General features: G+C 45.5%; 1 pseudogene across 1 annotated transcript; it reads left to right on the top strand.

The window, feature by feature from the left end:
* The first annotated feature begins 2188 nt into the window (after positions 1-2188).
* Positions 2189-3395, top strand: LOC309976253 (eukaryotic translation initiation factor 3 subunit E-like; annotated as a pseudogene). The gene has a single exon. The product of its transcript is annotated as a eukaryotic translation initiation factor 3 subunit E-like (transcript).
* The last annotated feature ends 13393 nt before the right edge of the window (positions 3396-16788 follow it).

Raw genomic sequence — 16788 nt, 5'->3', positions numbered from 1 at the left:
ATTTTGCAGAGACTAAAAATGTGGTTGCAAAAATAAATGTTGAATAGAAGGATTACAACATAGAGTTAAGAAAAAAAATCTCCAAAAATATAGAATAAAAAGAGGAAAAATGGGGGACTTCCCTGGTGGCGCAGTGGTTAAGAATCCACCTGCCAATGCAGGAGACACGGGTTCGAGCCCTGGTCTGGGAAGATCTCGCGTGCCTTGGAGCACCTAAGCCCGTGTACCACAACTACTGAGCCTGTGAGCCACAACCACTGATGCTGTGTGCCACAACTACTGAAGCCTGCGCACCTAGAGCCCGTGCTCTGCAACGAAGAGAAGCCATTGCAATGAGAAGCCCACGCACCGCAACGAAGAGTAGCCCCTGCTCGCAGCAACTAGAGGAACCCCACGCACAGCAACAAAGACCCAACGCAGCCAAAAATATAAATAAATAAATTCATAAAAAAAAAAGAAAAGAGGAAAAATGGAAATCAGGGAGAAAAGATAGCAAACACAGAGGACCAATCCAGAAGGATCATACAGTTATTAGGAACCCCAGAAAATAATAATGAAGGAATTGGAGGGAAGGAAACTATCTTAGAAAAAAATAAGAGATAATTTCCAGAAAAAGTCATGTCTTCATTCTGAAAGGGTTTACTGTATGCTCAAGATGATGAATGAAAAATTATCCATATCTAGATACTTCCTCATGAAATTTCAGAACGTCAGGAATAAAGGGAAGATGTTAAAAGTTTCTAAAGAGAAAAACTATTCCTCTCCAAAGGAACAAGAATCAAAATGGCTACAGACTTTGTGTCAATACCAGTGAATCCTAGAAGACTGAATGGAGACATGCCTGCACAATTTTGAGAGAAAAGAATTTCTACCTAGAATTCTATATATATCTGGTCAAACAGATAAAGACTTGTTCTGACACACAAAGTTGGCCTCCACACACACTTTTCTAGAAAATTGAGGATGTATTCCAGAAAATGTGGTAGCAAACCAGAAAGAAGACAAAATAATATACAGGAAACAGTGGATCTAAGCCCAAAGAACAGGGAATGAAGGATGATGACTTAGGGAGTAATGGGTTCTACCTGGAGGAGGAAGCAAAAATGTGGATTGAATTGTATAAATGGTATGAACAATAACTCGGGGGAAAAAAAGACATGCTATAGCTAAGGAGTACAAGAAGAAAGAAAAGCCGTCAGAATCTCTAGGAAAATTCCAAAACTGAAGAAGGAATTCTTGGTTTAAATAATAGGCAAGGGATTTCCCTTGTGGTCCAGTGGGTAAGACTTCACACTCCCAATGCAGGGGGCCCAGGTTCGATCCCTGGTTGGGGAACTAGATCCCACATGCACGCTGCAACGAAGAGTCCGTATGCCACAACTAAGAAGTCTGTGGGCCAACCGAGAAGTCCGCATGACACAAGTGAAATAAAAGATCCCACATGCCGCAAGGAGGACCCCGCGTGCTGCAACTAAGACCCGGTGCAGCCAAACTAAATAAATAAATGTTTAAATGATAGGCAAGTTGTAATATGACATGATGGTATTTAATTGATCTAGTATTAATCAATGACCTTAATGCTTGAAACATTCTCCTGGGTTGTGGGATTGAGTGCATTGAAGAGAAGGTGTAATCCTGGGACTTCCCTGGTGGTCCAATGGTTAAGACCCCGCACTTCTACTGCAGGGGGCGCGGGGTTCCAGCCTGTTGTTTGAGTGTGACCAGTATTCACAAGGCCCTCATAATGTCAATACTGTTCATCGGATCTTAACCTTTGGAGTCGACATAGAAAAATCAAGAAGATTTGTTTGTGGTTGCAGGAACAATTGTAAATACCCAAAATCTTGACTTTGTACAATAAATGTGAAACTGAGAAAAGTTTGCATGTGGGAGTGAGGAGAGAAAGAGGAGTCACAAGCTGGCCTCTCTTGCTAGAGATGCTGAGGCAAGTAGATGGAACCAAAATCATTAATATAAAAACAAAAATAATACTATAAATAGTCATTATTGGGAAGAAGAGAGGGAGAGGGAGGGTAAATGAGTTAAACGCCTCATGTTTTATATTGGAAACTCAACATTCACTAAAATTGATATATAAAGAAATAAAGTACGGGCATTCGAGCTAGGAATTTTGGAAACAACTTCCAAAAGAAATAAAAACAGAAACCATTAAAAGGGGTTGCCTCAAATGCAGTCAACCAGGGATGGTCAGATGCTGTTTGACTACCTGGCAGACAAGCATGGTTTTAGGCAGGAATATTTAGATACACTCTACAGATATGCAAAATTCCAATATGAATGTGGAAATTACTCTGGAGCAGCAGAATATCTTTACTTCTTTAGAGTGTTGGTTCCAGCAATGGATAGAAATGCTTTGAGTTCACTCTGGGGAAAACTGGCCTCTGAAATCTTAATGCAGAATTGGAATGCAGCCATGGAAGACCATACACCATTAAAAGAGACGATAGATAATAATTCTGTGAGTTCTCCACTTCAGCCTCTTCAGCAGCGAATGTGGCTCATTCATTGGTCTCTGTTTTCTTCAATCACCCTAAAGGGTGTGATAACATTATTGATCTCTTCCTTTACCAGCCACCGTATCTTAACACAATTCAGACAATGTGTCCACATATTCTCCGCTATTTGACCACAGCAGTCATAACAAACAAAGATGTCTGAAAACGCCGGCAGGTGCTAAAAGATCTGGTCAAAGTTATTCAACAGGAGTCTTACACATATAAAAACCCAATTACAGAGTCTGTTGAATGCTTATATGTTAACTTTGACTTTGATGGGGCTCAGAAAAAGCTAAGGGAATGTGAATCAGTGCTAGTGAATGATTTCTTCTTGGTGGCTTGAGGATTTCATTGAAAATGCCTGTCTCTCCGTATTTGAGACACTTTGTCGCATCCATCAATGAAGCAGCATAAACATGTTGGCAGATAAACTGAACGTGACTCCAGAAGAAGCTGAAAGGTGGATTGTAAATTTGATTAGAAATTCAAGACTGGATGCCAAGATTGATTCTAAATTAGGTCATGTGGTTATGGGTAACAGTGCAGTCTCACCCTATCAGGAAGTGATTGAAAAGACCAAAAGCCTTTCATTTAGAAGCCAGATGTTGGCCATGAATATTGAGAAGAAACTCAATCAGAATAGTAGGTCAGAGGCTCCTAACTGGGCAACTCAGGACTCTGGCTTCTACTGAAGAACTGTACAGAAAAAAATGAAAAAACTATAAAAGAAAGATGAAATAATAAAGCCATTATACAAAGGTGAAACATTTTAGAAACAACATATTGAGCATAAATTTTGGAGAATTTGAATAAAATTGGCTGTTTCATTTATGCCATTAAAAAAAAAATGGGGTTGCCTCTAGGTCACAGGAGGGTGTTGGGTGGAACAGGATGGGAAGGGGTGAGGCACTGTTGTTTTTCACCATAATCTCCTCTGTTCTACTTGATTCGTTATCAAATGAATGCAGCATTTCAATTTGTAAAAGGAAAAAAAAATTGCAAAGCAGGAAGCCTTGCTGAGGAGGGAAAGTCATTATGCGCCTCTGCCAGGCCTGTGATCACACCTGCTAGTGGAAAAAAACAGGGATTGGACCCTTGGAGACAGCAGATCATCCTCAGAGCCTTTAACTTTGGCTTGAAAAATTAATTCAATGCACTTAACCTTTTTGTTCTTGGTTTGCGGCCAAAATTAAAATTAACTTGCATTTTTTTGGACACTGATAGGAAGTAACTGGGGAAATGTGTAGGAAAAATACTGAAAGGAAATCTGCCAGTGCGATTTTTTTTTCTCTGCCTTTGTACACTCTTCTTCTCAATTTTTCTACCATTATAATGAGGGAAAATAAGATTTTTTTTAAAAGAGGCCCAGTTTGATTAATACCACTTCAGTGCAAAGAAGGAATTTCCCGTGGTCTGTAAGGGTCGGGGCTGTGTCTGCTTTGCTGGCCATCATATTTCCACTGCCAGCAAAAGCTTGTTGAACGAAAAATATAATGTAACCTCCCAGGCTGGCAGTGACCAGTTAATATCGGTGGGAGCAACCTGGGAGTGGACAGTGGCCATCCCGACTGAGAAGGTTCCCAGGATGAGGGACTTTCAGTGCTAAACCCGGGACAATCCCAGGCAACTGGAGTCGGTAGCAAGCCTAGAAGAGGACTAGCTGTTTATCACCACCCTCCCAAGTCACCACCACACACACTTTCTGTCAAAATTCGGAAGCTCAAAACGTCAATCAACTTTTTTTTTGTCTGTTTTTGTCAACACCTTGAGGCTTGCAGTATCTTAGTTCCCCGTCCAAGGATTGAACCTGTGGCCCCTGCAGTGGAAGTGTGGAGTCCTAACCACTGGACTGCCAGGGAAATCCCTCAATCGATTAATAAAACAACCGAAATCCTCTACTCGTATTCCAAATCCCCATCCTTCCCCAGGCTTTCACAACCATCCCTTCACTGATGACTCCCTGGCCCTCCCTCCCACTCCCCAGCTGACCAGATGCTCCACCAAAGTCCCCTTTACTCAACCCAGCAGATACACCTTAGTGCACATCTTACATCTTTGCAACATCTTTGATTGTTTTTCACTCTCATTTTGAAACCCTTTTTCCCTGGCCTCTACCCCTCTGGCTTCTCATTTCCTTCATTAGTCATTTTAAGGAAGATAAATGCACTATCTTTAAATTGGTTCATTCATTATTTTACCAAACTTGGTATCACAAATGGAGTTGATACAGAAATTTCACACTTGATCACTGAATACAGTCCAAAGTATTTTAAATTGGGAATGTTTTTAGCTTTTTATTCTTTATTATTTTTTTAAAATTTATTTTTCATTTATTTTTGGCTGCGTTAGGTCTTCACTGCTGCACGCAGGCTTTCTCTAGTTGTGGCGAGCGGGGGCTACCCTTCGTTGTGGTGTACAGGCTTCTCATTGCAGTGGCTTCTCTTGTTGAGGATCATGGGCTATAGGTGCATGGGCTTCAGTAGTTGTGGCACGTGGACTCAGTAGTTGTGGCGCATGGGCTTAGTTGCTCCAAGGCACATGGGATCTTCCCGGACCTGGGATCAAACCCATGTCCCCTGCATTGGCAGACTGATTCTTAACCACTGCACCACCGGGGAAGTCCCAACGTATTTTCAACTGGAAATGTTTTTAGCTTTTTATTTTAAATTTTATTTTGAACAATTTTAAACCTACAGAAAAGTTGAAGTATACTACAATGAACACCCTTAGACCTTCCCCCTGTATTCACCAATAGTCAACTTTTTTCCACATTTGCTTTGTCTTTCTTTTCACATATATTTTATATATATATATATATATATATATATATATACGAATATACTTTCTCCTTCTTCTTCTTCTTCTTATTACTGTTGAAATATGTGAGAGTAAGTGGCAGACATCATGACCTTTTACCCTACATACTTCAGCATGGATCTCCTAAGAACAAGGATTTTTCTCTTACCTAACTATAATATAAATATCAAATCTGGATACTTAATATCTATACAACATTATCTAGTATACAATCTATATTTAAATTTCCCCAATTATCCCAATAATGTCCATTATAGCAATTGTGTCTTCCAATCCAGGATCACAGGTCACACTCTTATGCCTTTGTAGGCTCCTTTACAGTTAGTCCCTTACATACAAACCTTCAAGTTGTGAACTTTCAAAGGTGTGAACATGCATCTGGTTCCAGCAAGGAACCAGAACCTGTGCCTTCAACGTCAGGCATGAGTGAAACTGCAGCTCGCCCTCCGTCTCCTGTTGCTGACGATCCTTCAGCTCTACCATCTCCCACCTCCTCTCCCTCCTCCAGTCAGTAACTCTTCTTGCCTGTTCACTTGTTGCCAGCCCCTGTATGTTAGCTGTTGTACTGTACTACTGTACTTTTCAAGGTACTGCACTGTAAGATTAAAAATGTTTTCTTTATTTTTTGTGTTCGTTTTTTATGTATTATTTGTGTGAAAAGTATTATAAACCTGGGCTTTCCTGGTGGCGCAGTGGTTGAGAGTCCGCCTGCCGATGCGGGGAACGTGGGTTCGTGCCCCGGTCCAGGAAGATCCCACATGCCGCGGAGCAGCTGGGCCCGTGAGCCATGGCCGCTGAGCCTGCGCGTCCGGAGCCTGTGCTCCTCAACGGGAGAGGCCACAACAGTGAGAGGCCCGCGTACCGAAAAAAATATATATTATAAACCTATTACAGTACAGTACTATATAGCCGATTGTGTTAGTTATATACCTAGGCTAACTTTGTTGGACTTACCAACAAATTGGACTTACGAACGCACTCTCGGAATGGAACTTGTTCATATGTAGGGGACTTACTGTAATTGCGAACAGTTTCTCGGCCTTTCTTTGTCTTTCAAGACATTGATATTTTTGTGTCTGGACCAGTTGTTTTAGAGAAGGTATAAAGGAAAAACTCACTTCCTGTTGTGTGTCTCCTCTATTCTCAATACTTCTACAATACCATATCACTTCTGATGCCAGATGTGTGGTTTTTCCACACATCAAGCATTTCTGCAACACCAGCTGAGTGTCCTACAATTTAACTCAGTTCCGGGCCATCTACCTGGAAATAGTGTCAGATCCTGCAGGTTAAGGGCTCAGTCCTATAAGACTGTCCCTTCCCCACATACAAGACACCAAGGGCAAGTCCAGGTTGATAACTGTGCTTCTAACCAACCAGCTATGAATCAGTCGTTCCCACCACTTCTTCCTTAGGTTTGATTAATTTGCTAGAGAGGCTCACAGAACTCAAGAAGACAGTTTACTGGACTTCCCTGGTGGTCCAATGGTTAAGACTCTGTGCTTCCAATGCAGGGGACACAGGTTCGATCCATGGTCAGGGAACTAAGATCCCACATGCCACACTGCACACTGCAGCCAAAAATAAAAGAAAGAAAGAAGACAGTTTACTTGCTAGATTACCAGTTTATTACAAAAGGCTATAACTCAGGAACAGCCAGATGGAAGAGATGCACAGGGCAAGCTTTGTGGGAAGGGGCGTGCCACCCTCCCAGCACCTCTGCATGTTCATCAACCCAGAAACTCTGTAAATGTGGTCCTTTTGGGGCTTTATGGAGACTTTGTTACATAGACACGATTGATTAAATCATTGGCCATTGGTGATTGAGCTCCAACTCTAGCCCTTCTCCCCTCCCTGGAAGTTTGGGATTGAAAGTTCCAACCCTCTAATCACATGGTTGGCTCCCCTGGCAACCAGCCCCCATCCTTAGGGGCTTTCCAAAAGTCACCCCGTTACCATAAGCTCAAGTGTGATTGAAGGGGATGTGTTATGACACTTGTTATGACACAAGACATTCCTTTCACTTTTACGGCCCTGGCATTATTTCAGAAACCAAGGACAAAAGACCAAATACTAAAAGAAAAGATACTCCCATTGCTCTTATCAACTGGGAAATTCCCAGGGTTTTAGGAGCTCTGTGCCAGAAATGGGGACAAAGATGAAATATATATTTCTTATTGTAAATCACAATATCACATAATGTCCCCTAGGTTATTTGTTGTTGCTGTTGTCTTATGAATAAATCAGGTTGCAAATTTTTGGCAGGAAAGCCTAGAAATGCTGTGTGTCCTTCTTGGTGCCTCGTATCAGGAGGCACAGGACATGACTCATCCCATTACTGGTGATGTTAACTTTGATCCCTTGGTTAAGGTCACTTGTGCTAGGCTTCTCCACTCTAACATTACCTTTATCATCTTTGTGATGAATAAATAGTCTGTGGAGGGAATTCCCTGGCAGTCCAGTGGTTAGGACTCCACATTTACACTGCAGGGACCACAGGTTTCATCCCTGATCAGGGAACTAAGATCCTGCAAGCCATACGGCCGAAAAAAAAAGAGTCTGTGGAAAGACGTTTGAGACCCTGTAAATATCCTGTTCTCCAACAAAAGTCTACCTAAAGATTTTAACATCCTTTAATGTTTCTTGCCTGAATCAATTACTACTATGTTGGGTTCAAGACATGAATTTCCTAATTCTTCCTCTGTATTTATTAATTACAGTCTACTGTAATTTCCCTTCTTCTCCACTTATTATTTGTTTTTATTTTTAGGATAGCCATGTGTTCAGTGATCATGTATTATCTAATGTATTATAATCTATTAAGTCATTATCCATTTTAATATGTATATTGTTCCAGATTCATCCAGTGGGAGATTTTTCCATTTGATTCCTGTGTCCTCTTCAGTTTCTGAGCTCTTCCTTCTTGTTTTCCTCCTCCTCTTCCTCTTTCCCTTCTCCTCCTCTTTCTCTTTCTTCTTCTCCTCCCCACCTCTCTCTTCCAGGCACCCTTTGTACTTCCTCTGTACCAGCCCTGGGAGCTCTTCAAGGAATTCTGTTTCCCATCACAGAGAGGTCTATTAGAAACCAAGATCTAAACACAGGGTAAACTCAGTACTTCTAGAAGTATCACTGCTTCTAGACCCTTTATCAGACACAGATAGGATATATAAATATTATATAGTAAATTCATATGACACCTTTAAGTGTGGTCCAACACCGCAAGTTTCTTCCTCATCCTCCCTCCCACATTTGTATCCCCTCCCCCCCACATTTGTATCCCCTCCCCAACCCCAATGTTATTCTTGATCACAACACTGTGTGTTGCCGTCATTGCAATGAGCACAATTTATATTGATCGTCTATCCCCTCACTGGAGTGTGAAGTTCAATTATGAGCAGTTTCGAGGGCAGAGACCATATTTGCCAGCTCACTGCTGGGTCCCCTCTGCCTAATGCAGCCCCCACCCACAGTCGGAGCCCAGGCCTGATGAGAAGCCCACAAGTGAGCCCTACTTGACCTTGTGTTGGTATCTAGGTGGAATATTTTTGAACGTTTGTGTTTCACTTTGTGTTTTCATAGTCTCATGCTTTAGTTTGGACAAAACATTGCTTTCAGAGTTTATCTTCCTTGTTTCTCCAGACAAGCCTGGGAGGTGAAGGTTGTTATCTGCATGTTACAGAGGAAAAAATGAGGCTGAGACACTAGGGGCCCAGCCCAAATTTGCACAGCTGTCCACTAAGAGGACTAATTGCAACCAGTCTGAACAGTGATGGCTGCCACTTCTGTATGTGTACAGTGTTACTTAATTTAATCCTCACAAAAAATCTCTATGGTGATATCATGATCCCCACTTTATGGATGAAAGAAAACTAGACTCAGAAAGATAAGGCAAAGGATTACAAAGCCAACGAGTCAGGGGCTAGAACCTGGTCTCTGCTTCCTGTCTGTTGCTTTTTCTGCTGCACACGGCTCCTCCCTTAACCTCTACGGCAAACTTTAGGGTGCATCTGCGTCTCCACCTAGAGGGTTTGCTGGTCCCCTCCATCAGCATTTCTTTTTTTAAAAATTTATTTATTTATTTATTTTTGGCTGCGTTGGGTCTTCGTTGCTGCGCGCGGGCTTTCTCTAGCTGTGGTGAGCAGGGGCTACTTTTCGTTTCAGTGCATGGGCTTCTCATTGCGGTGGCTTCTCTTGTTGCGGAGCACGGGCTCTAGGTGCACGGGCTTCAGTAGTTGCAGCACGTGGGCTCAGTAGTTGTGGCTCGTGGGCTCTAGAGCACAGGCTCAGTAATTGTGGCGCACGGGCTTAGTTGCTCTGCGGCATATGGGATCGATCTTCCCTGACCAGGGCTCGAACGCGTGTCCCCTGCATTGGCAGGTGGATTCTTAACCACTGCACCACCAGGGAGATCCTCCAGCAGCATTTCTGATTCTGTAGGTCTAGGAAGGAGGATTTGCATTTAAGGTTATGCTTCTGCTGCTGGTCTGGCACCTCGAGCTAGGACAGCCTATGACCCCACTGCTTCAGAGTCCTGCTCAGGCTCTGCTGGAGGGGTCCCTGGGGCAGAGCCTGGGCCTGGAGCTGATGCGTGGCCCTCAGACGAGCAGGACGTAAGGCCTCCACCTCTGCCCCAAGCTCTTGTCTGTGGCTGAGCCGTTAGCGTTTTCAGCAATAAAAACCATCCCTGGTGTTTATAAGCAGAAAAGCAATTTATCAGAAGGCCACAGGCTTCCAGAATCACCAGGAAGCCTGGATAGCCAGGTCAAGGGAGCCGCAGCATGGACACAGACCAAAGCTCCCTGCAGATCTGGCCTGGTGAGGGTATGCCAGCCACAGGCCCTGCAGGACACACATACAGCCAGGACCTCCAGCACCACTGGCCCTGGACGCTGGAGGCCGCTGCTGGCCCTGGGATGGATGTGCTTCTTGTTGCTTTGTTTCTCTAGCCCTCAAACCAGAGTCTGAAGGGGCAGTGGTCCTCCTGGCTCAGCCTGGGTCATGTGACCCCCATCAGCTGCAAGGGATGCTGGGAAAGTGAACCTCTGGCTTTAGGGTCTCTAACGAGGGTGGATGGCTCCACCTCCCAGCAATGTGCATATGGTAGGAAATTGCCCAGACAGGAGGATCAGATCCCGGGCCGCCAAATGACACCAGAGGCCCACGCTGGTGGCAGCTTCGTCCTTAGGCTTTTGGTGGAGGTTAAGGCTTGTTTGTTTGCATGTACTTAAGTCATGTTTGGGCTCATCAGTTAACAATTATTGAGGTACCGCGCTCTGTTCACCGCTAACAAATAGTTATTGAGCCCTCACCTGTATGCAAGGAGTGCAAAGCCATTTGCATTCTACAAAGAGGACACTGTAGTTGGATACAAGGGACACACTCTGTAGTCTGTCTGACCAGGCATTATTTTGAGAAAACATATTGGTCTTCTCCCCTAAACTGCAATGGAGGGGCAGGCCCCATTTTTCAGGGAGCAAAGAAAATGCCTGATTGAAGCATTCATTCGCCTGACCTGTCAGCTCAGGGGCTGCTGTGTGTCCGGCTGTGCAGTGCAGGCATGGCAGATGACAAGGACAAAGCTGAGGTGTGTACACGGCCAAACTCACGCGCATGACTGGTGCAGGAAACAGGACCACACCGGGAGGCTGTGCAGCGGCTGGTTATTTCTGCCCAGGATGTTCTTAGCCAAGAGTTTAGCAAAAGATGGAAAGGCCATAGCACTTAAGCAGTGAGCTTGGGTCTCAGACAGTGTGGTTCCCAACCAGTAGAAGTTTCCATTACTGGCCTTGGTACCTCCAGCATCTCCTCCCCTCACACCCATCGTGCACCCTGTTGCCAAAGAATCTTCTAGAGACAGTATTTTATTATGTCACAGGGTGGTTCCATCTCCTCACTGGTTCCCCTCATTCTCCTGGTCAGACTCATGTGCCCGGTGTAGGCCGGGCCCACCCAGCCCCCTTGGCCACGGCTGCCTGCACAGCCCTGCTCCAGGCGTCTGGCCACCTGCTCGTGTCTGGCGGCCGTGCTCAGTCTCACCTCTGAGTATATGCTGTTCCCTCCAGCTAGAAGGCCTTCCCGAACTTCTCTCCTCTCCAATCTTTTCCTGGCCTTCCTGGATCAGACCTCTCCTCTTTCTGGCCATCCAGCTTTAACTTCCCTGCGCGCTCACCCTCTGTCCCATTCACTTAACACTCATTCATTCAACAAAAATGTACGGAGGCCCACTAGGTACCAAGTGCTGTGGCGGGTGTTAGTCCTGCAGTGAGAACAAGAGGCTCCTGCCTTCAAGATGACAAATGTCCACCAAGTAAAAATCTCGCTACACTGGGGAAAGGGCCACGAAGGGGAAGTTGTACTATGTGGGCCATGAAAGGATGTCACAGGATGTGACTGGGATTATGAATGCAGCTAGGATTAGATAAGGCCCCCTGGGGAAGGGTCATTTATGCAGGCAAATTTGAGTTGGAGTTAACCAGGGAGAGAGAAGTTTATGAGTATTTCCAACTACAACTCTAAAACTCTTAGAAGAAAACGTAGGGGAGAAGCTTCATGACTTTGGATTTGGCAATGATTTCACGGATATGATACCAAACGCGCAGGCAACAAGACTGAAAATAAGTAAACTGGACTATAGCAAAAATTCAAACTTCTGTGCATCAAAAGATACATCAACAGAGTGAAGAGGCAACCCCACAGAGTGGGAGGAAATCTTTGCAAATCACGTATTTGATAAGGGGTTATACATTATAAAGAACTCCTTCAACCTCCCCCAAAAGAAAAACTTGATTAAAAAATGGACAAAGGACTTGAATAGACGTTTCTCCAAAGGAGATTTTAAAAATGGCCAATAAGCACATAAAAAGATGCTCAACACCTCTAGTCATTAGGGAAATGCAAATCAAAACCACAATGAAATATCACCCCACAACAGTTAGGATGGCTAATATTAAATTTAAAAAGCCCACAAAATAACAGGTGCTGGGAATGGTGTGGAGAAGTTGGAACTCTTGTGTGCTGCTGGTGGGAATGTACAATGGTACAGTCACTATCAAAAATAGCATAGCCATTCCTCAAATAATAAAAATAAAATTATCATATGATCTAGCAATTCCACTTCTGGGTATATACCCAAAAGAATTGAAAGCAGAATCTTGAAGTGATATTTGGACACTTCATAGCAGCGTTAATCATAATAGCCAGAAGGTGGAAGCAACCCAAACGTCCATGGATAGAAGAATATATAAACAAAATGTGGTACCATACAATATTACTTGGCCTTTAAAAGGAAAGACATTTTAACACATGCTGCAACACGGATGCACCTTGAAGACATTACACTAAATGAAATAAACCAGTCACAAAAAGACAAATACTATATCATCCTACTTATATGAGATACCTAGCGTGGTGAAAATCATAGAGACAGAAAGTAGCATGGTGGTTGCCGAGGGCTGGGAGGAAGGGGGAATGGAGTACAGAATTTCAGTTTTGCAAGATGGATAGAGTTCTGGAGATGGATGGCAGTGATGGTTGTGCAACAATGTGAGTGTCCTTGACACTACTGAACTGTATGCTTAAAAATGGTCAAGACAGTGAATTATATGTTACGTGTATTTTACAACACCTAAAAAAATTTTTTAAACCTATAAAATATATTTTAGCATAAATAATATATTTCCTGGGAGGGGAAGAGCATCCCTAGAAGGCCCAGGGGTGGGGAAGGCCTGGCGGAACACGGTGTGGGAAGGGCAGCGGCTGGCTGGGAGGCTGGACATTTGGGAGTTGATCTGAAGGGCGGAGGGAAGCCATTATACCGGGTTCAGGCTGTGGAGGGAGGAGATTTTGCTGTAGAAAGATCATGTGGAAAAGATTGGAGGGAGGGACAGAAGAGGCAGGGAGCTGGCTGGGGACTCCAGGAGAAAGATGATGGCAGTTAACGCTGAGGAGGAGGCGTGGAAAGGGAGAGACGTGCGTGGCCTTGAGACATATTCATAAAACAGAACAGCAACGCGACTTGGAAATGGTCCCGAAGGAGAGGAGGATCCAGGGCAGCTCGGATGGCTCAAGCACCTGGCTGCATGTGGGTACCATACATCAAGATGGGGACCTCCAGAGAGGAACGGGTCTGAGACAAAGAATTCCATTCTGATCATGTTAGGTTTGAAGTACCCATGAAACGTCCAAGCAGAGAAGTCTGCCTAGTGCTTGGGTATTTCGGGTTGGAGCCAGGCTGAGGGAATAAATGATATTTTAAATAAATGCTATGTAAATCTGTGGGAGGGCATCACCCAGGGAGAAAGGGGAGGGGGAGAGGAGAAGTAGAGGCTGGCTGAACCCTGAGGGACTCCAGAAGACTGCAAGAGGAGCCCCAACGGGGCAGGAGGGGAGGATGGAGTGTCAGGGAGCAGGGAGGGGTCGGCTGTGTTGATTTAACAACATGGAGGTTAGAGCAGTTTTGGTGGAGCTGGGGAGGCGGAAACCAGACTGCAGTGGGTGAAGATGTGGTTTGGCTGCAGAGGGATGGGGTGGGGGATGGTAGCTGAACGAGGGCTCCAGGGCCAGTGGGAGGGGGTGTTTATAGTAGATTTGATCATTTTTGTTAACTGTTTTAAATTCTCCCCTTCTGTTTTATCTGGAAAAGGAATGCCTGCTCATGGAAAGAAGAATTCAAACTGTGAGGTGGTGGGAACCCCTAGGATCTTTCATAACAAAGGGACTCAACGGTTCAGAAGGCTGGCACTCCATGGTGACCCCCTTCCAGAGTCTCCTGCCTTGAAGGACAGTTCTGCCTCTGGGGCTGGTTGGTTGGTTTGTCACATGGGAGATAAGAGAGTAGAGTGCGCCTGCGCATTGAAGGGATGGACCAGAGGGGAATCCTGGGCCCATGCCTGGGGCTTGGCCTGTACCCTGTGCCGGGAAAGGAGGGTGAGCAGTGGGTGCAGGGGCGGAAGTCTCATCCACAGCTGCTGCTTTTTCTCTGAGGGCTGAGGTCCTCAGCTGGGAGTGAAAGGGGGAGGGATGGGGGACGGGGAGGAAAGAGGAGAAAGTCCAACTTGGCTCTCAGGGTCACTGCGTGGGTCTCTGGCTCTCGGTCCCACAGCCTGTTCTCAGCAGAGCAGCCTGACGGAGCCTCTAAAACGTTCAGCGAGATGACATCACTCCTCCATTTCAAGCCCTGCAGTGACTGCTCACATCATCATCACTCGCCTCCCTGCCCTGCATCAGCTGGCCCTTCCCCCTCCGACCTTGGCTCCTGTCTCCTCCCTCCAGCTACACAAGTTCCCAGAGTTCCATGAGCACCAGGAATGCTTCTGCCACAGGTCCTTTGCACCAGCTGTTCCTACTACTGGACCAGCTTCTTGGCCTTGGCACTATTCACTCTTTGTCTGGCTAAGTTTTTGTCATGGGAGCTGTCCTGTGCATTGTATGATGTTTACAGCTTCTCCCTTCTAGATGCCAGTAGCACCTCCACATACACACAGTTGTGACGACAAAAATGTCTCCACATGTTGGCAAAGTCCCCTGGGTAAGAGGGAGGAAGCATCACTGGCCTGAGAACCACTGGCCTAGAAGAGGTTTCCCTAGATACCCACTAGATCTCCTCCCTCCCCTTTTCATGTCTTTGCTCAAATCTCTTCTGCTCAATGAGGCCCACCCTGACCACCTCATTTAATCCTGCAACTGGCCCAGGTCCCAAATTCCTGGTCCCTCATCTTGCCCTTTTCTTTTTTTTTTTTTTTTTTGCAGTACGCTGGCCTCTCACTGTTGTGGCCTCTCCCGTTGCGGAGCACAGGCTCCGGAGCGCAGGCTCAGCAGCCATGGCTCACGGGCCCAGACGCTCTGCGGCATGTGAGATCCGGACATGTGACATCCGGCATGTGAGATCCGGATGCGGGGCACGAACCCGCATCCCCTGCATCGGCAGGCGGACTCTCAACCACTGCGCCACCAGGGAAGCCCGCCCTTTTCCTTTTTGCCATAGCAATGGTTACTTTCTCACTTCCTACTTGATTTACTTATTTCTTACATTTATTATGGGTTTTCTCCCATTGCAATGCAAGCTCTCCAAGGGCAGGGGACCTCAACAGTTTTAATTACTCATGTGCCCCAAGTGTTTAGAACTGTGCCTGGCATATAGCAAACATAAAATAAATATTTTTGAATGGCTTAATAAACTCGAGGACCTGAGATTGCTGTGGAGGGCCTCGCTGAGGTCGATGCGTGTAAATTCACCGTGATTCTCCTTTTCTGAGGTCACATACTGCCTTGTATTGTAAGGTGACTTTTCCACATGTGGGTAGCAAGCCCCTTACTTACCAGAGGGCCAGAACCATCTAGGCTCTGTCTTTGTGTCCCCCTCACCCGGTGCAGTGATGGGCACGTAGAAAAAAAAATGGTTTGTAGGATAAACTGTGATGACTAAGTTTGGGGCTGGGTTGAAGGAAGGGGAGGATCCATGATGATCAGAGATGGAAAGGGACAATGAACAAAGGTAAGAGTCACCCATGAGGAAGTGTCCTGGGAAGCACCCCCAGGCTGGGTAGTGAGATACAGAGGGGGCTTCCAGTTATGCAGAGGGAAGGAGGGCCTGGTCAGGAACCCTGCACGTGGTCAGAAGGCCTCAGGCGGTGGGTGTCGTTCTCCCAGATGGGAGGTAAGCTTTGTAAGGGAATGAGCCAGGGCCGGGACCTCTCCACCACTTGAATATCCTCATTATTCATCCCCTTTCTCATTCCAAGAGAGAATTTAAGATATTTAAAAGACTACATGAAAAACAATAAGAGACTACACTAAAAGCAGGAAAGGACAGTTTCAGGGTGAGGAGTTGACAGAAAAGGAATACAAGGGGACTTCCTGGGTGATAGAAATGCTCTTTCTCTTGCTTTGGGTGTTGGTACATGGGTGTCAACATTTGAGCTGTCAAAACTCATCCAGTTGTCTGCATAAGATGTGTGCATTTCACTGGATGTAATTTTACCTCAGTGAAGCAAAGAAGGCGAAAGAGGAACAAAGAAGCAAGGTGGGGCCATCACATGCCAGGAACAAGTATAAAATGGGTACCACAATGCCCCAATTGCTTTGTGTTGGGGGAGGGGACCACAAATCTGCTTTAAATATCCCAGCAGCTGATGTAGGAAGGGTGATTCAGTCAATCACATGATTCTAGGAGCCTCTGAGATTAACAACCAACCAGTTGCTCAGGAAAACTCCTCCTGCTCTTGGTATTATTATCAGTCCTGGGGCTTCCCTGGTGGCACAGTGGTTGAGAGTCCGCCTGCCGATGCAGGGGACACGGGTTCGTGCCCCGGTCCGGGAAGATCCCACGTGCCGCGGAGCGGCTGGGCCCGTGAGCCATGGCCACTGAGCCTGCGCCTCTGGAGCCTGTGCTCTGCAACAGGAGAGGCCACAGTGAGAGGCCCGCGTACCGAAAAAAAAAAAAAAAAAAAAGGCCTAT

This window comes from Leucopleurus acutus (genome assembly GCF_964270905.1).
Source record: "Leucopleurus acutus genome assembly, chromosome: 19".
Lineage (NCBI taxonomy): Eukaryota > Metazoa > Chordata > Mammalia > Artiodactyla > Delphinidae > Leucopleurus > Leucopleurus acutus.
Note: the sequence above shows the minus strand (reverse complement) of the source record. Positions and strands in the feature narration are given on the sequence as shown.